Below are 22,459 nucleotides of genomic sequence, written 5' to 3'. Positions count from 1 at the left end.
TTCTGATTTAGAAAAAAAAGGTAGCAGGCGTCAGCCCAAGGCACACTCTGCACTGTGCCTGCCAGCCCCAACTGGTCTCAGGTGACATCTCACATCTTTCTGAGAAACGCTAAACCCCTCCGATTGGTTCTCTGCCGTCTTTCTCATTTTTTTCCCCTCCCTGTGCAGTGGCTGACTTTTTTAATTGCTTTAATCTGTACAAACATTTATAAAGATGGTGGTGGCAACACTAATTACTTGCATATTAGGAATGATTTCTTTGCTATAATGAAAACAAATTGAACGGTAAAAGCCCTGATTTTTTGGATTGCTAATAGCTGGGGAGGGGACGTGTTCCTCAACATTACAGAAAAAATTTTGTTGGGTTTATTTATTTAGTCTGTGGGTGAGAGTAAGGTATTTTACCGTTGCAAATTTGTCGTCTTATTTTGTGATTTATAGTGTTTTGCTAGTACTTTGTCATGGAGACCCTTCTTTAATTGGTTTCAGGAGATTTTTTTTTAAACTTGACGTTAGTACTGATAAAATACAATTATATGGCATGCAGGCGCTATTACTATTTGCACCTTCTTTTGGCTCCATGCTTCTGGATGTCGCTGCGTTTTGACAGTGAATTCTTTCATACTTGTTGATGTACGCGCTGGCGTATCAACACTCGGAGCTTTTCTTTTCTGTCAGTTTTTGATGTTGAATATTACAACGTTAGAGTTGAAGCGCTATTTGACCATGGGGAGCATCGCGACTGAGCCCTACATGTCCAAATGGCAGGGCATGACAACAAATTTAGAATTGTACACGCTACTTCTAAATGGTGTCCCAATTCTCCTGGTCCATAGGTACAATTTGTTTCTTGGGGATTCTGGGGCAAGCTGCCCTGGAAAATGTTGAATTTTTGCATTAAAAATGATGCATTACTACTATTAATTTGGACACTTTTTTATTACAACGTAAATGATAGATTTTTTAAGCTAACAAAATTATAGAAAAAATAAGTGACATCCACCAGACCATTATTTCCCCAAAATCTGTCTAAACACTCAATCCCCTCCTCCACCCAAACCTTTAACAAAGAACTTTCTTCCTTCTACACAGAAGCACTCTCCCCAGTCCGCAGAGGCCCAGTGTTTCTCGTTCCCCCCTTCCTCCCTCATTCACAGAGATGCCCTAAACTCTCATACCTCCCTCAATGCACACATGCATTCTGTCCCTCCAACACCCCCACCCCTGCCTCCCCTAGTCAACTGGTTCACAAAGACTTGCAAACTTTGATCTTCTCACCGCCAGTCCCAGCTGCAGCTTGTACCTGATGTCCCTGCTTCAATTTGGGGTTACCAATTCCCCTGGATTGTCCCAGAATCTCCAGGAATTAAAGATGAACCTCCCGGATACTGCTGCGAGTATCCCGGGAGAAAAATCACAGGGAATTCTCAAAAAGGACATTTAATGGTGAATCAGCTTCTTGAAAGTTTCACACATTCCTGGAGACTCCATAGTCCAGCGGGTGTTGGAATGTCATGGCAACACGCGCCTGCCCCCTCTCAACCACCTTATTGGTGCACTGATGCTGCGACTCACAACGCCACCTAAAAGTCAGTCGCTGTCTCACCTTACGACAGAAGCCTCCTGCAGTGCCTCCAACCAGAGGTGAGAATCCTAGTTTAATTCCTGGAGGGGACCTGGTGCAGAAGGCGGGATGGAGTGTTCCTGATCTATGGCCAGACCAGGAACCCTTGCTTGCAGCGCCCCCCCTCACCCCTGCCCACAGCACTCCTGGAGCAAAGCGGCAGTGTTGGGAACGACCTGCATCCTGTATCGGGAGTGAGCACATCACCGCCGAGCTGAGCTCCATTGCTTTCTCAGCGAGATCTCTTGGGGCAGTGAATCAGCTCTTAAATTGCGAGTTTAGAATTGTACGCACTCCTATGAATTGTACGATTTGACCGGGAGGCTTAGTGGGGAGAGTGTAGAAGGAAAGGAATTCCTCTGTGAAGGGGTGGAGAGGTTGAGTGTTCAGATAGTTTTTGGGTAAATTATGGTCTGTTACCCAAATGGCACTTATTTTTCCTTTGTTTTCTTTGATTAAAAATCTATCATTTACATGCAGTAAAAATTAGTATTTGAGGTAATTAAAAAGCCTACAGGTTTGTGTAAAGTGTGTACACTCCTGGGCTAAAGTAGTGATCAGGAATTCCCCCCCACCCCAACCAGGCATACTGAGATCTATTCTGGTGCCTCTACTGCAACTTTTTTTAACTTACACTATTCTCTGAATAAAATAAAAAAATTATCTTGTAGCTTGTAAATGCTGTTCAGTCTGGTTTTAGGTTGTTAGTTCCACGACAAACCTGCTTTTTACACCAGCCGAGAAGAGCTTGTCATTCGGAGAAAGGGACAAGGCTTCTGCGAGCGGGTGCTGTAGTTCAGTGGGTGTAGCGGGAGATATGCATTTTTGGCATTTGTACAATTGTAAAGCTGTTTCTCTGACAAGTACATTTTAGTCCATGTTTTAGTGCTGTAATCTCAGCCACTCTGGCACTAAATTGCTTCATGTACTTAAAATAGTCATATTTCTACCAAAGGGCTCTTTGCATCAAAGATCCAAGAGCCCTACAGACATGTGATAAATATGTCTAAAAATGTTACCCATTGCTTGTACATGTCTCACTGCTGCACTCAAAACGTACATATTAAACCTGCTTAATGGAACAAATTGAAAATCTAGAATAGTGTTTGTACAATCTAGTGCAAAATCACAAGCCTGCTTTTTGCCTGTACAAGAAGTATGAGGAAAACAAGCCCAATTACTGTTACCTGGGTGACAGTAGGGCCAGTAATTTAGGACTATCACAAGTCAAACTGTTTTCATATCCTAGACTCTGCTATAATACTTGAATTTTTTTTTTACTTCAGTTGATTAAGGAAAGATTACAACACCATAGTTGATCAAAGCTGCAATAAATCTGTGGCTCATAAGCTAGTTTTATCAGGAACTACGCATACCTTTGTTTTAAAGGATAGGACCGTAATAAAGTAGACTTAGGCCATTTTTTGGGTCGAAAGCTTTCCACTGCAACTAGGTAGGTGAATAAAAAGGATATTGGGGTACATTAGTAACTTGCTACCCCATTGTCTGTTTAAAACTTGTATCTGTGAACCATCCCTTTAAGCATTGGCCAACATGTATTATATGTCAGGTCTTTACAGTGTCCTGTTATGTAATGTGCTTATTCTGTCTGCAACTGTCATAAATACTGTGATTGTTGGCCATGGTCTTTATTCGTCAACTCATTTTTCTTCTTTTAACCTCTTTGTGGCCAGAGTTGGTTGTGAACGGAATTTCTGGCTGCTGAAGGATTTCATGGTCACTTTACTGAAACTTTCTTACCAGCTAGGCCAAGAGCATCCCCTGAATCAACTTATTAACCCACCAAGAGTACATTGTATGGTCTGGAACAAAGAGAGCTAAGAATTGTCTACAAAGGAGAAAAACACAGCCAGAAACTGTTAATAATCTGAGACCTTTGAATGTTTTGCCGAATGGTTTTGGTCAGCCTTTAGGCACTGAGTCTGTAAATTTGACAGCTGACCTGACTCATTAGAGCAGGGAACTGAGTGCCAGTGTAAATGAATGATTCAGTCACAAGGTCTGAACTGTTAGGGCTTGCAGCCTATGGTTGTGTTTCTGAAACATAGTCTTATTTTATCTTACCTTCCAATCACCGTGCAAGTGCACGAGCAAACAAGAAAAATCAACTTTGAAAAACAAGGGAACAGAAATATCCATGAGAAATTTCATATGAAAATGTGGGCAGAGATTTACACAATTATTATGTAGGTCCATGGGAGTAGCACCTTTTAATTCATATTTTTGGGGGTAAATGTTATGCTTATGAAGATAAGGGATGTCACTATTGCGGTCAGAACGCGTCTTTTTACAGCCAGAATCAAGCATTTCCTGGTCAAGTATTGCACAGGCAGATGTAAAGTTGCCTTCAATTTTCATGAATGATCTGTCTTAGTTCCAACCTCAGATCCTTACTACACCAGTGAGATACTTCCAATTCCAACACGAGCCATCCCTATGGCAACTCGGAGTGGAACTAAAGAGGAGGCAAGAATTGAGTGTATACAGCACAACTTGGTCCATGGGCAGTTAAATGGACATGATATGATTTGCAGAAAGAACTATAGGGGCAGTATAGGGAGGGGCGTAGGATGAAGGGATGTGAATTGTTCTTTGCTAGATTTAAAGTGGTTGAGAAACTGTCTTGTTAAGATCACTAGAAATTCAGTGTTCCTTTTAATTCCATTGTTGCCAGTCTGTCCCTTCACACATAAACTAGTAAGCAGTATTTACCTACAAATGAATAAAGGGATTTAAATTAAGGGATTATATAAAGGGACTTTTAGACAGTTTGAAGAGGGGGCGGACAGATTTAAGAGTTTAAAAGTTGAAAGCATTTTTATTTTATAAAACATTCCCATTTTCTAAAACGGCAAATAAAATAGGGGAGTGTGAAGAACATATTTGTTTTATTTAAGAGCCAAATAACTTAATTTAGTGTAATTCTACTTCAGTAATGAGATGGTTAATCTTTTTAAGAGCCTGAAATTCTTTTGCAGTTCAGTTCAATCCAGTCCACTGAGTGTAACATTTACAGGAACATGTTTTATGGTATTCTGTGGATTCCTGAAGCTGAACAATAGGAAAGGCAGTGATTCATGCCGGGGTACAGTTCCGGGCATCAGCAGCCATTCCCAATGTAGGAGTGAGTCAGCAGCCCATTCAACCATTAGAGCCATCATCACTGCACTCGATCCTGTCCTCACCGAATGTCTACACATGTACAGTTTCCAGGAGCGATTTACTGAATAGTGATCAAGGGCAGGAACCCTGGATGATTTTCCCGTCCCTAACCCAGCACACTGATATCAATAGTAGCACCTACAATCACCACTGGATTGACTCAGCACAGGCTGGGATTTGAACCTGGAATTTCCTGGCTCAGCTACTCACAAAGGCAACAAGGCTGGCAGGACAACAGAGGACCTTTATCTGTTCATTACTGGGCCACGGAAATTAGAACACAGTTCAACCGAATGCTTGCTTATCTTTCAGTTTGCCATCCTGATGAAGCGCGTTCACCTGAAAATGTTAACTTGTCCTTTCTCTTTGTGGATCCTGACTGACTCCCGTGCACTTGCTGCATTTTCTGTTTTGATTTTTTTGGGGGTTTTCGTTGCTCCTCTAATCCATTGACTCTCTATCACAAGCCTCGTTCACTCTAAGGTCTTAGGGCTTCAACCTCCTGGGTCCCTGCTCGTCTGACAGAAGTGTGGTGGGGCGGGACTTCCAGCCGCCTGCTGCTTAGGATGATGATCCCCGTCCCAGATCCTGTGAACGGGGACATTTTAATAATCAGTGGTGGCCCATGCCTGTAGAGAAGGCAACAGAGGCACCCACCCAGAAGAGGTGAATGGACTGGCAACCTGCCACTCTGATGAGCCAGAAGCACTTAACGGGCCAAAGGTTAAAGTTTAACAAAATGTTTCTTCCCTGCAAGGAAACAAAGTCGGGCATTATGAGCAATCGATCCGTTCTAGGATTGATTTCCTACCCTCCTTATGACATCTGGGACTTGAGGTCAAATATGGAATCCACAGCTGCTCTCATCTGGTGTGGCTTCCACTGGACCTACAGAGATCAGGGTGAGCAGAGTTCCCAGGAAGCCCAAGAGCACCCAAGACATGCCTCCAAGGCTGGCTGAGATGTTGAAGGGGCAGGTGGGCAGAAAAATTGTCCACACACCCCTCATTGGAATTTGGTGTGCAGCATTCTTTGGGGTGGAGACTTTCGGCTATCAGCTCAAATTCTCCACCCCTCCCCCCAACCCGACACATCTGCCCGCTGAGTGATTCGCCTGGGACGTGCCCTCGCCAGGAATTTCAGCACCCTTGTGTCAACTTTATTCTAACTTTGCAACCATTTTGAATTCAAATGATTTTGAATGACAGTGAAAACTGTTAACTTGTGATCACCTGGAACAAATATGTTGGAATCAGGCAGGTGCAAGCAGTTTTTGGATCATTGTTGGTCTCCTGCTATTCCTGAAGTGTCAGTATGAAGCAGGTGGTTTAAGAAAGTTACACTACTGGCCGAATGTTGTCGTCAAGTATGAAAAATAGAGTACATCTTGTTCACTTTAATGGCTTCTTTCATTAACATTGAATGATCCAGACCGTTATGATCACCACACTCTTTAGATCAATGTCCTCCAAACAGGAGCTGAGTCAGCACTTGGGGTTAATATCGGTCAACTGGTAAGCAGTCAGACATCAAATATTGAATAGAATGATCCCAGTCAAGTCAGGAATCCTCAAAAAAAAAGTGAATGAATTTAAAGTAGGTCAGAAATGGGCCAAGCCCAATTGAGGATAAAGCCCAGATACTTCTCTTTTCTAGCCTTTGCTGCTCTTGTCCTGGTGCTCCATTCTGTTTTACACCTTTAACCATAATCTCACTGATTGCTAATTGTAAAAGTAGCATCAAGCTGATATTGAATGCTATACTTGAGTTGAGGTAAAATTGTCTTATGGGCATCTACCTCATTAAGATATCCAATCTTTCATTTTTAATTATGGTGGAAGTTTTTTTAGTGGGGACATCTCCACCTCCATGTTCTCTTTGTCCTAACACAGTGCAATGCATGGATAATGAATCTGTGCCTGAGTAACTGGTGTCTTTGAAGAAATGTTGCCATTAACAGCGTACGCATTAGCTGGAGTATAGTCGATTGTATATATAACTTTTCGAACAAGCACTTTAAAAAAACATTTTAAAAGCTAAAGGTTTGTCATAACATTTAGTTATATTATGACATATGGCAGACTTGAAAGTCTCCCCCTTTCTCCAACTGTTCCCCCTCACCACCACCCCGACATCAGCCCCCTCCCCCCTCCCCCCTCCCCCCTCCCTAGCATCAGGGCAGTTAAGACTTGACATGGTTTGTTGGTTTGGGTGAAATCTTCAGTCTAACCTGATACAAGGTTGAAACACGGAAATTTAAAAGCAGTTGTCATCACATTGGCAAGTTCTCAGACAGGCAAAGGTCCAAAAACAGCCCGCTCTGAAACATTGACTCAAATTCCACATTGTATCAGGAACTAAGTAGTGTTTATTTTATTGTTTAGGACATTTCAAGGGTGCTGGTTCAAGGGAAAAAAAATAGTTTAAACATGAAAAACAAGAGCTGGTTTGCCCTTCCTAACGCTCTCAGCAACATTACTTTTTTTCACTGTAGCTCCTCCAAACTGCGAAGGAAATTATTGTTATTCTTGCTACAATGTGTGAGGTCATTTCCTTTCTGTGCCAAGACATAATTCTGACATGCTGATGTAAAAGGCACTGGAAACCATGTCAATTATATTGTTTCAATTCAATTCACTGGGTGAAATGGAAATAAGGATAGAAATTCTTTCAAACACAATGCTGCTCTCAAATTTGCAGAGGAGCTGAACTCATCCAAGTGTCACTGGAACATCAAGAGCTTGGACCCCTCAGAAGAGGTAAGCCCTGTGCTGCTCCAATATTAATGATCTCTATAATTCTTACAATAATACTAAAAGTTAAAAAAAGTACCTTTGCAAAATGAAGCTTTGCAGTTTTGAGCTATAAATACTTTCAGATAGTGGGTTGGCATGATTATCAAAATGCTACATAATATTTAATAATGTTGCACATCTGTCATGTAAAGTTCCACAATGAGATTTTTATGATATATGTTAGCTTAGAACAATAGGCTCTTAGGGTAAATTGAGTTGCCAATGTAGTAACATCATTCAATCATGGAACATGCCATTGCAGAGACCACAGTTTACAAAACTGCAAAGACCACAGAATTCCTTTAAATCAAACCCATGGGGAAATCTCGTGTTCATGATCTACATTTTTATGCTAGTAACCATGTTGTTTCTTGAAATAATGTTCATTTGCTCACCCAATTGCTCTTTGGGTAATGGTACTACCCAAGGCCCATTTTCGACTTCTGTTCTCTGCTGAGTTAGATGACTTCAGATGGAGTGGCAATGGTTTGCTGCAGATGGCCTCCGTGCCTTTGAGATAGAGAGGGGAAAATTGGCAGGCTTTCTGACCCTTATAACTATCTAGTGACCCCTGCTGGAAAGAGATTGGGGGTCATTTTAACTTTGGGCGATCGTGTAAAACGGGCAATATCTCCCCATTGAAGTCAACGGAAACAAAAATCGAGAGAGATGTATAATGGGCAGCTGATCCGATATCGCCTGTTTTACACTGTCAGCCAAGGTCAATATTGCCCCCATTTTGTGTGGAACTCAAGTGAAGACTGGATTGGACTCACCAGATCTCACTTTTGAAATCTGTTGCCAGTTCCACTGCAAGTTGGAAGCTTTACAACGCTGTGCTTCCAGTGACGAAAATGTGACATTTCACCTCCGGTTGGCTGTCTGTAGAACAGAAGCAGTTTCAGCCAAAGGAGGAAAAGTTTGGGTAAAACAAAGTTTGGGGGGCAAGGGCAACAGCTTGTCAAAATAACGGTACCGCTTTTAGAAGCAAATTCTCTTCAATATGATGGATTCCCTTTAAATAAACACTGAAGGATTTGCACTATTATTATTTCTACCTTAGATTGAGCTGTGAATATGAATTTGGTTGGCTGTCTCGTGTTTAAATTTGATCCACTGGAACAACTCCTTGTTGGCAGTCCAATATTAAATTAGAGCAGCGGAAGCTTCCTTCAACCTAGAATTGAATCATTTTAACTTGTTTTTGACTGACTGATCCCACCTACCTTAGAATGTCACCCACTGTAATACCCTTCCCGTTGCTCACACTCACTGCTGCATTTCTCGTCTCAACTTGATCTTCTTGACATTTATTGCTTTTGTTTGTTTAAACTTCTCGTTTGAAAGCGGAGTGAAGCAGTGAACATCTCGGTGAGGGCTGTGGGATATTTAAGCTTGCGATTATTTGGTTTTACGGTTCATGGTGTCCATGCTGAAAATCTGAGGTTACTTTGTTCATCCAATCTTTCAATTAGCCTTGGCAGCAGTTGCATACCTCCGAGCCATTTTCCATTTCTGTTACGAGGCTTTTGTTGATCCCTTCACACATTTGATAAGACAAACTCTGTCGAATAACTGCGACCATACGGCATAAAGACTGTCTGTGATTATTCTATCTTACTTGGGGATACAGAAAAATCCAGTCTTCTCTCATTTCATTTGAAGCTGACTCCCAATGATTGAAATTTGGCAGGGACACTTGAGTTAAAATTAGTTAAAACCAAAAGACTGCCAAATTGAAACCCATTAGAGAGGTTCTTGAAATGAATTGCGCCAAATATCAATATTAATTTTTTTTTATTCCGGAAGATTATAGATGTGATGGTGAGGTGGAAGGGTGCTGTACTGGTGGATTTGGTGCCTGGAGGCTGCCTGAATTAGTAAGTGTCTGAAAGCCAATTTTCCATCAATTTAGGTGTTTCCCTCCCTGGTCCCCATCCCCTCAGTTCCCAAACCACCAATGTATACCAACCTAATTGAAATTATGTTTGTTTTATCTTAAGTAACCTTATAATTTATTAAGTTGGTGGACTGCAAGTCTCCTGTACCATTTACTTTTCACTGTGGAGTGACAATCTTCTATATAACCAGTCATTTCCTTTTTTAGCAAAATAAACTGAGTGCTTGTATTGCCATGGTTATGCACATAGTTACATTGGGTAACTTGCCGCTATTTGAGTTATAAAGTTACCACTAAGCTGTCCTTCAAAAATACATCCTAGACTTCAGGGAATCTGGCAAATTTCCTAAAAGTGAAATGCCTATTATGCTTGAAAGGCCTTGATTGTACGATAGAATTGAAGGAAATCAAATTTACTTTAATTATGTCGTAAGTGGGCATGGTGAAAGCTTTTATTTATTTTTAAAACATTTTTACTTCACTGTTGAATTTTTCTATGTGAGGATTTCTACTGAGTTTAATAAATTACAACACAATTTCTGATAAATTACTTAAGTAAAGCTACCGTTGTACTAATGAGTGCTACTGAATTGGTATTTTTAAAAAAACATTTTAAAACTAGAATAAAGTGAATAGCCTGCAGCTTAGAAATTAAAATGTTCATTTAACATGGACACAGATGCAGTCAGCTTCAGTTTGGTTTGTAGTGAAGTCCAGCTTGTTCCACTCTCTCCTTGTGCTTTAATTTTCACGGCGTCTCATTCGACCTAAGTGCACGCAGATAGACGGCAAATTCGCCATCCTGATGGTTCAGAGGTGAAGTCACAGTCTCTGAATCTCACAGACCTACGAGGTCTCTGGTTCACTCCTCAGTCTGTGCTGCGTTAACTCGTCACAGCCAAGACAGTGGTAGGGTCGCTACAGTTGGCTGTAGCCTTAGGAAAGGGAAAATCAGCCAAGATCCTTTTTTCCTGATTGTCATTCAACTGTTCCTACTGAGTGCACATGTGTGGATATCAAGTAAGGGCGCGACTGATCCTGTCATTGCTTCTCTGCGCTCTGATTTCCTCTTGGGGTTAATTTGCATGTTTTGGGCATTATGTGGGCAGGCACCAGCCTGGTGCAGCTATGAGGTCACAGGAAATTTAAGTGCTTCTGCAGGCCATAAAGGCCTGTGGCTTGCCTAACGGAACTGGAGCATCTGCTGTGATGCCTCTCCCCGCCCCACAGTAAAACGGCCTGTTCCCACAGTCATGTAAAGAATAGCAAGGTGCCAAAGGGTGGCAGCTACCTGTGAAACCATGCTCCAACAAGGAGTCGATACCGTCAGGAAAGGAGGGGTGAAGAGAATAACGGAGGGACTTCACCATATATTGGAACACCACTGGTGTTCTGTGCTGATCCTAGAAGTGATTAAATCACAACCTCAACTGTCCCATGCACGGCAGTGCCAAGGAGAGGTGATGACTCTGTGCTTGAAAGGTATGAACTACTGTAATGTGGGATTCCCCATTTCAAAACTCAGTATTACTTGGCAATTTATAATTGTCGCTTAGGAACATAGGAACAGGAGTAGACCTTTCAGCCCCTTGAGCCTGTTCCGCCATTCAGTTAAATCATGGCTGATCTGTACCTTAACTCCATCTGCCCACCTTGGTTCCATAACCCATAATACCCTTGCCTAACAAAAATCTATCTTTTTGAAATTTTCAATTGACATCTATCCTCAGCATCTTGTTTTGTGGGGGAGGCAATGGTGGGGGGGGAAGTGTTCCAGATTTCCACTACTCTTTGCTTGAAGAAATGCTTTCTGACATCACCCCTGAACGGCCTGGCTCTAATTTTAGGGTTATGCCTACTTGTTCTGGACTCTCCCACCAGAAGAAATAGTTTCTCGCTATCTACCCAGTCAAGGGAATACAAGCTCAATCTCTGTAACCTGTCCTCTTAATTTAACCCTTTTAGACACTTGAGTATAGAATTGAGGAGCCACTTTAATGTCTTTGTGCCTGTCTGATTAACGATTTTCCTGGGGCCCACAGAAATAAGGACTACTTGTGAGGAGCACACCAGAATGGTACTGATCCTGACGTTGCTTCTCTGCACTCTGATTTCCTCTTGGGGTTAGTTTGCATGTTTTGGGCATTATGTGGGCAGGCACCAGCCTGGTGCAGCTATGAGGTCACAAGAAATGTAAGTGCTTCTGCAGGCCGTAAAGGCCTGTGGCTTGCCTAACGGAACTGGAGCATTTTGGGGCCTCGGGAGAGCCTGAGGAGGGAACAGAAAACGCTGAGTCTGGGTGAACAGTGTGGGAACCCACAACAAATATCCTACAGTGTTTCTGAGAAGGCGTTTTTGCCAGAAGATAACTGTTAAAGCGGCAGTGCGAACTAACGAGATTTAATGGCTGCAATCCATCAGCATGCCGGTAAAGAAGTTTGGTCGCATCCTGCTTTGACGACGAGGTCATTAAACTGTTGTTGCAGGAAGGAAAGCCATGGAAGGAAGGTCATGAAGGCCATGGCGTGCAGGACTTAGTAAATGGGCCATCCAAATGAGCAGCACCGTACCAAGGAAATGGGAGAATTGACCTCCCTAAGAGGTGGGGGGAGATGAGTTTGAAAACTTTACCCAAATTGAAAAATGTTTGTGAGCCTTGTAGCAAATACTTAATGTGACGAGTAAGTTAATGTAGTATCATGTGGGGAAGTCATCCTGCTCAATAAAATCGGACTCGTTAGTCACACTCACTCTACGCAAGATGCTAGCAAGGATGTAAAGCATGAAAATAAAGCAGTATCACCTTCACAGTGATTGAAACCACTGAATGCAAAAGGAAAGGCATTGCTACTGTTTCAAGGAGGGAACGATACTGCAGTAAGTCATCAAAATCTGTGTGTTTCTGCCGTAGAAGACGGTATTAAACAGAAAGCAGCCACAGCTACTGGAGGAGGACCTAATGCAGTTCAGAAAGTGACCTTACTTGAGGAACGAGCAATAGACCTTCAGCATCACAACTTGAGAGAGGTGGCAGGAGATGGTGAAACTAGTGGGCAAGTCCCCACTGAGGGATTGTTGTTGTCTTTCCTTTCTTCCCTCCCAGTCCTGGTCACTGTGCCCGGAGATTTCAACATTCAGGTCCTTCTCCTGCGGATGACAGTCCCGATGAAGCCCATGAGTACACATTCGCCTAACTATTAATTTGCCTTTCTGTTTGTCCCTCTTTATGTCTTTACAGGAATGGCAGAGCAATCCGAGGCTGGACCCTCTACCAAAACTGTAAAGAAGTACCTTATCAGGCACCATCACAATTCCAAGACATAAAATGCAGCAGTTCAATGACTTCCACTCAAGGGGATATAGAAATAGAGTATGAGAGGAGCACTGAGCTGGAATCACTCAGCACTGGACATTAGAAACAAGAAGAGCAGGAGGGGGAAATGAAGAGAGAGCCCCTCATCAGAGACAGGCAGTGAAGCCAGATCTCTGTGGTCCTGACATTCAAAAGAAAAATGCTTTCAGTGCATGAAAGACTGTTGCGATCATTGGGTCATGTGCCTAGCAGCTTCTGTGCCATGGCAATAAGTTTGGAGGAGTACGCATCCTGCAAGTGTGAGGTGCTGATGCACAGAAAAGATTAAACAGGCTGGGGCTCTTTTCTCTAGAAAAGAGAAGGCTGAGGGGTGACCCGATAGAAGTCTTTAAGATAAGGATCGGGTTTGATAGGGTAGACGTAGAGAAAATGTTTCCACTTGTGGGGGAGTCCAAAACTAGAGATCATCAGTATAAGGTAGTCACTAATAAATCCAATAGGGAATTCAGGATAAACTTCTTTACCCAATGAATGGTAAGAATGTGGACCATGCTACCACAAGGAGTAGTTGAGGCAAATAGCATAGATGCATTTAAGGGGAAGCTAGATAAAGACACGAGGGAGAAAGGAATAGAAGGGAATCCTGATAGGGTTAGCTGGAGTAGGGAGGGAAGAAGCTCGTGAAGAGCATAAACACTGGCTTAGACCAGTTGGGCCGAATGGCCTGTTTCTGTGCAGTAGACTCGATGTAACTTGATATAATGTAGAAAGCATGCAGGCACCCTTGGAAAGAGTTGCAATCCGAGGGCCCTCTGGCGTGCAGGCCCTCACAGTTGAGGCCTTGTTGCCAGTAATAGGTTCTCTCATGATTGTCCAGGCTGCTGCAACACAAGCCTTTGGCTGCATGTTGAAGCAACCTCCATGGACAAGCTCACAGAAGAGGTAGTTCAAACAGGAGGGTAATACGGCCTGCCATGCCCCCTGCTAATGCTACCATGGGGGCTTGATAACCCCCAGACCCATGGGCAGAGTGGCAGAGGCTGGGAGAAGGAGAAGGTTGGAACAGACCATGGATGTTGGTGGTCTGTCTCTGGAAGGTTCCACCTCCACCACTAACAGTTTCCCCCTCCGCCCTTTCCTTCACATGAGCCTGAAAGCTTGCGGAACCAGGCTGTCCCTACATCAGTGGATGAGCTGCAGCATGAAGCTGGCTCATCTGCTATGTGACATCACAGACATCGAGAGCCATTTAAATCCCAGGGGCCTGACAGGGATGTACAGCTGCCAACCTCCTGCCCTCTTCCTGTCTCAGGGAAACCACTTTGACAAAGCACCAGACTAGTTAGTCGTGCACAAAAGACAGCCAGTGTTAGAAAGGAGAAATCCATGATGGAACGAATTAGATTGACAGTTACAATCGGATGTATGTGCAATAAATGTATTGGCTGCAGATTATGCTTTGTACAAAGCCCTTTTGAAGTTACTGGAAGTTGAGGTTTTTATGGTAGGTTAAATGATGGTGAGAGGGGCTGTGGATAGATGTAGGGTATGTTTTTGCAGGGACATCTTTATTTCGGCAGAAGGTAAAGAGGGAGGGATGGAATGTAACGGTTGTACTGGATGATATACTCAATGTTTCCAAGATGAGATTTCTCCAGATGTTTCAGCTAGTAGCAATCTGATTGCCCTGTGGTCTGTCTGGAGCCTTGTCTTCCTCACCTGCCATATTCTCCAGCGAGAACTTCTCCTCTCTGTGCTCCACTTCTTACTCCTCCAGGTCAATGGCTCATTTTTGGATGACACAACAGGCCACTATGATCCTGGACACCTTCCCCGAAATCTATTGCAGGACACCCTTGGAACCATCCAGGCATTAGAACCTCTGCTTCAGAATGCCAATGGTGTTCTCAATGGTCACTCTAGTGGAATCATAAGCTTCGTTACATCTCTGCTCTGAATCATTAGATGGAGCCCACAATTTTGGGGGCACTATTTCATTAAGGTCAAAAATGGCAGCAAAGCAATGAAGTTTTCTAAGTAACTTAAGTTCCTACACCTCAGAATGTTTGCTGACTTGGGCCTCACAATGCTCAAAAAGCTCTTTCTTCTTTTGCTGGCACTATCTTTTATGTGAGCAGTTAAAAGCCAACCTGTAACCAGCAGTCAGCCAAGAAATCAGGTTACAAGTTGTTCTGACATCGCAACTGCGACAAAACTGATGGATTTAGACCCTTGCGCCTACAGTTTATGATGTCACAAGTGCAACGAAAGTTTAAATCCCTGATTGAAGTTCCTGCACCTCCTTCAGGTGCTGTGTAGTTGGGGTTTTCTTGGAAGAGAACAGGGAATTTGTGGGCAGTCCAATGGGAGTGAATCCCATGTTGGTCTCCACCCATATTTCTGGCTGGTTGCCCCTTCTGTTCAGGCGTTCCTGGGGTGCTGTACCCAGGAAAATTAAGTGCTCCTTCAATCTATACAAGATCCAGGGCAATGTGAAGACTGGAAATGTGCCACTATTACAGTCTGACTACAAGCACACCACCTGAATGAATACTTGCATCAAATACTTGAAGACAGCAATATTCAGCAACACTTTCACTGCATAAATAAAACTAGCAGCAATGAGCTTCTATATATGAAAATTATTAATTGCTCATCATGACTATTGGTGCCTATTGATAATGGTGGCCAAATCTCTTGCAGAATATGTTAGCACAAATCTCTCTGCACGATTCATATCAAAGTTACTACACATCTCCCTGACTCTCCAGTTTGAACACACATCATATTCACATAGGTTCCAGTAACCCAGACATTTAATGACCCTGTGGACTTTGGAATAAGCTCAATAAATTTTATTGTCCAGTCTGTGTTTCTGGAGCGTAATTCCAAGAAATTTCTTGGGTTGGAAAGAACACATAGAACTCAGAATCCACAGTTTAGATTCAATGATGATCAATATATTTTCTTTATCCTTCACTTGTACTAAAATCTCTCCAGTTACAGCTCAACCTCCATGAGACCGCCATCTGATACCTCAGGAACACCACATTAAGGGGTGAGATTGGCACTGAAATGATCAAATGAATAATTACTATTCACAGATCAGAGCGATACAATTTATTTTCTTCATGAGGTGCAATGAGAACATTTGTGTTTGTTTACCTCCTTATGGCAGGGAGCAGAACACAATCAAAATGGAATTTTTGACTCAATGGCTATTTAAGGTCGGGCTTCTTGGGGAGACTCATGCTGTCAGTGTTGGATATAGATAGGGTTGAGCAAGCAAGTGCATCTTTGCTTGGATCATATTGGTTGAAATATCCTACACCCAGCCAAAGCCAAACTCAAGCTAAGTCAAGAAGTTGCTTCTGTGTGGTAAGGCTACTCCTACAGAAAAAAATCTGCAATTTGTATTTAGGAAATCTGAGCGGTGAACCTGAGAAAAGAAAAAAGGGGCCATTTTTCTGAGTTTGTGGCAACACCAGTGTCATCTGCATTGAAGACTTCATTTTCCCAGACTGTTGGCACAACAGGAGCATCTCTCAAGTTCTCCAACTGCTGTCACGGAGGCTTTGGAGTCCATATTTCAAGATTAGCCATCAGCTGGCTTCAGTTCACATGGAGAAGGGCTGGCTTCAGTTCACTCAAAAATAGTCACAAAGGAGTGATTTGAAAACCTTATAGATACCCACTGTTCTGTGCTCAGACCAATCAGTGGGAATGGCGAGAATTTGCGCTCCTCCACTGGCTTGCACGGAGGAGTATGGGGCATCACAGAGACCCCTGGCACCGATGCAGGACCATCAGAGTTAGTTGCAGATAGTGGTAGCAAGCTTCCAAATGCCCTCCAGCTCATTAGATAGCTGTGTAGTCATCCAGCAATGCTATTTTTTTAAAATGTAGAAGAGTACTTAATAGTAGGGTACATCCACAACCAAAAGACAGAAGTTACAAAACTGGAAGGGCAAATGGGACAGCAAAACAACCTTAGCATTGCACAACTAAATAAAAGGAATTCATTTTTAATATATTTTGAGGTTCATCATTCTTTCATTGATTAGTTTTTACTTGTTGCACAAACAAAATGCATTCAATATGCAGCAAAAATTAAACAGGGATGACAAATAGGAGCTCCAATGATTGTGGATATGTGCAAAAGAAAATAAGCCTGTCCTATTGCAGAGCTTGCAAGAATATCTGCCTGTCTCTCATTGCCATTGTTACAGGCCTGCTATTGTGGTGTATATCGTGGTGATATAGGGCTTCAGGTATCTCCTTAATGCAGGGGTACAAGACAAAGTGGTTGGTTCTTGAGATATCCCCTGCAGGTTCCTGTAAGATCCCTGAGGTATAAAGTTTGAGAGCAGTGCTGACCTTGACTGCTATTGGTAATGCAATATAGATGGTGAACTATCCCTGCATATCTTTCTTCCTCTCAGCACTGGAACACATGCGTAAAAACCCGAGAAACTAATGCAAGAGAACCTTTCTGTTTTTTTGAGGCGTTCATTGATGTAAAATATTTAATAGAAATGCAGCAACCATTAATGAATAAAACCATTATTTTGACTAGGATATGCAAGGATGCATATTAAAAAGATGTATGCCTACCAGGGATTTACCATATTGGCGATAGCTTTAGCACAAGGTGAAGCTAGAACAGTCACTGCTCACTTCAGCTCATTGCTGCCCTTAGCTCCCATCCTCCATTCACTAATCAGTAAGTCAGGACAAATTAACGTCTCAAAACCAATATTTGAATCAAAATCTAAACACCTAACTTCATAGTAAAACTGTTAAATGTAGCTTCAGCTTTGAGTGACAATTAATCATATCAACAGCGGGTATGTGGAGGACACAATTAAAACTCTAGAAGTAAAACTGAGTGTGAAGGAGTTTGAAATGCTGTGTTAGCCGATTGCGGCATTTGTATTGATTCTGTCGTAATTTTATTTCATGTACACAATGCTGCCACTGGGTGCAAGGTGTACGGAAAGATGAAAAACTGGCTTTCTTCTTCGAGCAAACTCTTCCCTTCCTAAGCTCAGTAAAAGGGTATAAAAGAGTTTGTGTGTTGCTTTCCCGGTGTATAATTGAAAACATACTCTGGTTTGTTTTATTATTCTTTTGGTCACAGCTGCATTTAAAAGAACAAATAAATCACCTTAATTCATCTGTATATTTTCTCAGTAAGGCACATTTATTTGATTTTTAAAATAATTATCTCGTCCTTTCTCTTACCACATGGTATGATGTTGTGGGGCATTTGTCGAGTGTGCAGCATAATCTTCAGCTCTTAAGTAATCGTGGAAGATTTCAACAACAAAATGGAAGCAGATTAAAAGGGGCTCCGTTTATCCCAAGAATTCTCTGAACGCAGAGAAATTCTGTTTTTATTTTAGCTAATTCTACTTTATCTCACCTAACATATGAGTTGATAGGCAATCACTCTGGCATATATTAAGTGTCAAAAATGATATTGTAATATATAGAATAATGTCCTGGCTCTCTCCCTTAACGTGTAGCACCTTTTCTTACATCATCTGAACAGTCCAATTCCCCCTTCTCCTACAAATAACAGCTATGTACCTGTGTAGCAAGCATTAAAACAGACTGAGTATTTGAGAGTATTTAAAAATAATATTCATTTTGTACTTATTATAAAAATATACAGAATGATAATTTATCACAGCTTTTTCCTTCACAATTCATTTCTGTAACCATGTGGTGTGCCTGGAGGAGGGATTCTGCACCAAAATTCAGGTTGCCTTTCACTGGATTATGTGGCGATTTACAAAGAATCACTTGGAATTTTACAGAACAGAAGCAGGCCATTTGGCCCAACAGGTCTATGCCGGTATCTATGCTCCACACGAGCCTCCTCCCACCTTACGTTATTTTAGGAAGAATTCGTAAGAATACCTTTGCCCTTTTAAATTTAAAAAAATGTACTTTTATTGTTCAACGTTGTCAGCCATAGAATTGCAAACCAATTGATTCTGCAATCACTTGTGTTACTAGTAATTGTGCATCAAGGCTCAATGCTCCTTTAAAATAGGGCAGCAATCGGGCCTACTTATTTTCTAATGATATAGTCATGCAGGTCGATTAAGTGTGATTCACAAACTGCTTGCAAAAGCCTCACAATCATGCCGATCACATTTTCGGAACGAGTTTTAAGGGAGAGTTAGTGAATTCAAACTTGAACAATTTACACAAGCTCCGTCTCCTCACTATTACACGAGCAAAGTAAAAATGAAATTAAGCAAGATCTTATCAATCGCTTGAGTGTGATGAATCTATCCAGATATCATAATATCAGTCGCTCAGATTGCTGGTGTTAGATTCATATTCATAGTATTGCTATAAAATCTCTGGTATTGGCTTTTGTGTAACTAAATGGGAATTACTGTGGTGGCCACATGATAGAGCAAAAAGATGAAATGAGTTGTTTTGGAGAAGGGTTAATTGGAAAGTGGGTATAAATTAACCTGTTCAATGTAAGCATGCCCCCTGACAAATGTATATTTACTGAGAGGTTCTGATTATGTCCTGAATTGTGCTGTACAATTAGGTTTGAAGTTTCCTGTTTGCAGTGCAACTGTTTTCTGGTGACTTCCTTCACAGAATAGAACTCAGTTGTGAACTGTTATTGATTACAGTGCAGGAGAGCAGAGAGCACTGAAATCTGCAGCACAGACATCCCACGTCTCAGAGGCACTTCAAGGAACTGGTGCACGTGTGTGGGGTTACCCTGCTGACCGAGTTACCCCTCAGCCTCTGCTGTATCTTTTCAACAATTTATTTGGATTTTTTTTCTTCAGAGATAAAGGGCAAAGGTTTGAATTGAAAAAAAAATTATGTTAAAAATATCATTCATTCAGAAATGGCAAAATACGTTACAGTCGATATTCATCCTTCAGAGGAATTTAAAGGAAACTTGATGATCTTCACAGGCTCAGACTGTGTACGCTGTAGTCCTGCACAGACTGAAGCCTTGTCTTCTCCACCATTTCCACTAAAGAACCACATTTTGTAATTATTAGTTTGTATGCAAAATTGATCTGCTCTTGTAATAGGCAGGCTTTTTGCATTAAAAATAAATGCTGTGGTTTTAATACTGGTTATTAAGTCTATTTTCAATTTTTCTTTCAACTGCAAACTGCAGTCTTTATTTTTGAAAATGCTTAGCTTGTCAATTTCAGGCTGTTTTGCATACTCCAAAATGGACCCACCAACCACGATGATTGTCAAATCCATTCATATTTCAATAATTAAATTCAAGCTGCGGGAAGGAATGTGTACTTCCTTGTTATACTTGTCCCGGCCTTTGAAAGATAACCGATTACCCCAGTGCGTCGGTGGTTGCTGTGGCCCTGAGACATACAGACCAGGACAGTCTGAGGTTCAATCCCTGGCCTGCGCTGAGTTTGGCTGATCTCAGCTGTGGCAATATTGAGGGGACGACAATTCAGCATCCCTGGGCAAGGGAAAGGAATGCCAGCTAGGGTTCCTGCTCCTAATTCCCTTACAGCAACTCCGCCTGCAAAGCATGTGGGTGTGGAGACTGAGTGAGGAGAGGAGCAACCTTCACGCTGATGTTGAACACTCTCACTGTTTCGGCTCAGAAGTGAGGAATGGAGTTTGCAGTTGTAGACTGCCAGCTTGTGTGAAATTATATTCCAGTCAATGCCTTCAGGAGAGCAGAAAACTATAAAGAGAACGCACTATAAATGATAAGTTGTTACTCGTCCTTGCATCAGCCAGGCTGCCACTTATCTATATTACAACAGTTTACATTAATGACTTGGATATGAATGTAAAAGGTATGATCAGTATGTTCGCTGATGATACAAAGATTGGTAGGGTGGTAAATAGCGAGAAGGATAGCCTCAGTCTGCAGGACGATATAGATGGGTTGATCAGATGGGCGGAACAGTGGCAAATGGAATTTAACCCGGAAAAGTGCGAGGTGATGCACTTTGGAGGGACTAACAAGGCAAGGGAATACACAATGAATGGGAGGACCCTAGGCAAGACAGAGGGTCAGAGGGATCTTGGTGTGCAAGTTCACAGATCCCTGAAGGCGGCGGAACAGGTAGATAAGGTGGTAAAGAAGGCATATGGGATACTTGCCTTTATTAGCCGAGGCATAGAATATAAGAGCAAGGAGGTTATGATGGAGCTGTATAAAACACTGGTTAGGCCACAGCTGGAGTACTGTGTGCAGTTCTGGTCGCCACACTACAGGAAGGATGTGATCGCTTTGGAGAGGGTGCAGAGGAGATTCACCAGGATGTTACCAGGGCTGGAGCGCTTCAGCTATGAAGAGAGACTGGGAAGATTGGGTTTGTTTTCCTTGGAGCAGAGGAGGCTGAGGGGGGACATGATTGAGGTGTACAAAATTATGAGGGGCACAGATAGGATGGATACTAAGGAGCTTTTTCCCTTCGTTGGAGGGTTCTATAACAAGGGGACATAGATTCAAGGTAAAAGGCGGGAGGTTTAGAGGGGATTTGAGAAAGAACTTTTTCACCCAGAGGGTGGTTGGAGTCTGGAACTCACTGTCTGAAAGGGTTGTGGAGGCAGGAACCCTCACAACATTCAAGAAGCATTTGGATGAGCACTTGAAATGCCATAGCATACAAGGCTACGGACCAAATGCTGGAATATGGGATTAGAGTAGACAGGGCTGATGGCCGGCGCGGACACGATGGGCCGAAGGGCCTCTATCCGTGCTGTATAACTCTATGACTCTATGACTCTATGACTATCCTTCAAAGGTACTTCATTGGCTGTAAAGCACTTTGGAACATCCTGAGGTCTTGAAAGGCGCTATATAAATGCAAGTCTTTCTTTTTAACCTATTATTACATGGACTACTTTTAATCGCTCCACTATTGGCGGCTGTCCCTTCAGCTGCCTAGGCCCTAAGTTCTGGAATTCCCTCCCTAAACCTCTCCACCTCTCCACCTCTCTCTCTCCTCCTTTAAGGTGCTCCTTAAAACCTACCTCTGTGACCATCTGTCTGAATATGTGGTTCGGTGTCAAATTTTGTTTGATAACGCTCCTGTGAAACGCCTTGGGACGTTTCACTAGGTTAAAAGCACTATATCAATGCAAGTTGTTGTTTTAAAGAAAAATACTTTTTAATACACGAGAGAGCTCAAAGCCCATTAGAAGATTTTTGAGTCTGCGATTACTTTAATTTGAAGGAAAGCCTGGAGTTGGAACGAGTTGCAGTACTGCAAGTTTAACTAGTGACTCTTCCAGCTGAAGGCTGCCCTGCAGGGTTTTGTTTGTGGCCACTCGTACTGCTGGATGAATTTGATTTGGAGAAATGATGCAGCATGCCAATTGCCAAAAAAATGGGTAAAATCCCACAATGAATGCTGGGCTTGTCTCTCTGAATTCAAATGGAAAAAAAGTAAATAAGAAAAGTAATCTAATGGCAATAATGATCTCAACAGCGGTTGTTTATCTTGGTGTTAACTTACCAGACTCTGTTTTAAGTGCTTGATTTCCGCATTGTGAAGAAAACATTCTTCGCAAGTTACAAGTAATGATAAATTACCTCCTTGTCACTCCTTATTGCCTAATAGCAGAGTGAGAAAATTGACTCCACAAATCAGATGTTAATT

The 22,459-nt window shown here is 42.2% G+C and overlaps 1 long non-coding RNA gene across 1 annotated transcript in view; it reads left to right on the top strand.

Moving 5' to 3' along the window:
- Nucleotides 1-7,407: 7,407 nt before the first annotated feature.
- Nucleotides 7,408-22,459, top strand: part of LOC137341370 (uncharacterized) — a 103,141-nt gene continuing 88,089 nt past the window's right edge. Inside the window, exon 1 of the long non-coding RNA XR_010967015.1 lies at nt 7,408-7,566. This is a non-coding gene — a long non-coding RNA (uncharacterized lncRNA). The remainder of the gene's footprint in view (nt 7,567-22,459) is intronic.

This window comes from Heptranchias perlo, chromosome 23 (assembly GCF_035084215.1).
Source record: "Heptranchias perlo isolate sHepPer1 chromosome 23, sHepPer1.hap1, whole genome shotgun sequence".
Taxonomy (NCBI): domain Eukaryota; kingdom Metazoa; phylum Chordata; class Chondrichthyes; order Hexanchiformes; family Hexanchidae; genus Heptranchias; species Heptranchias perlo.
The sequence above is the reverse complement of the archived record's forward strand: the minus strand, read 5'-3'. Positions and strand labels throughout refer to the sequence as shown.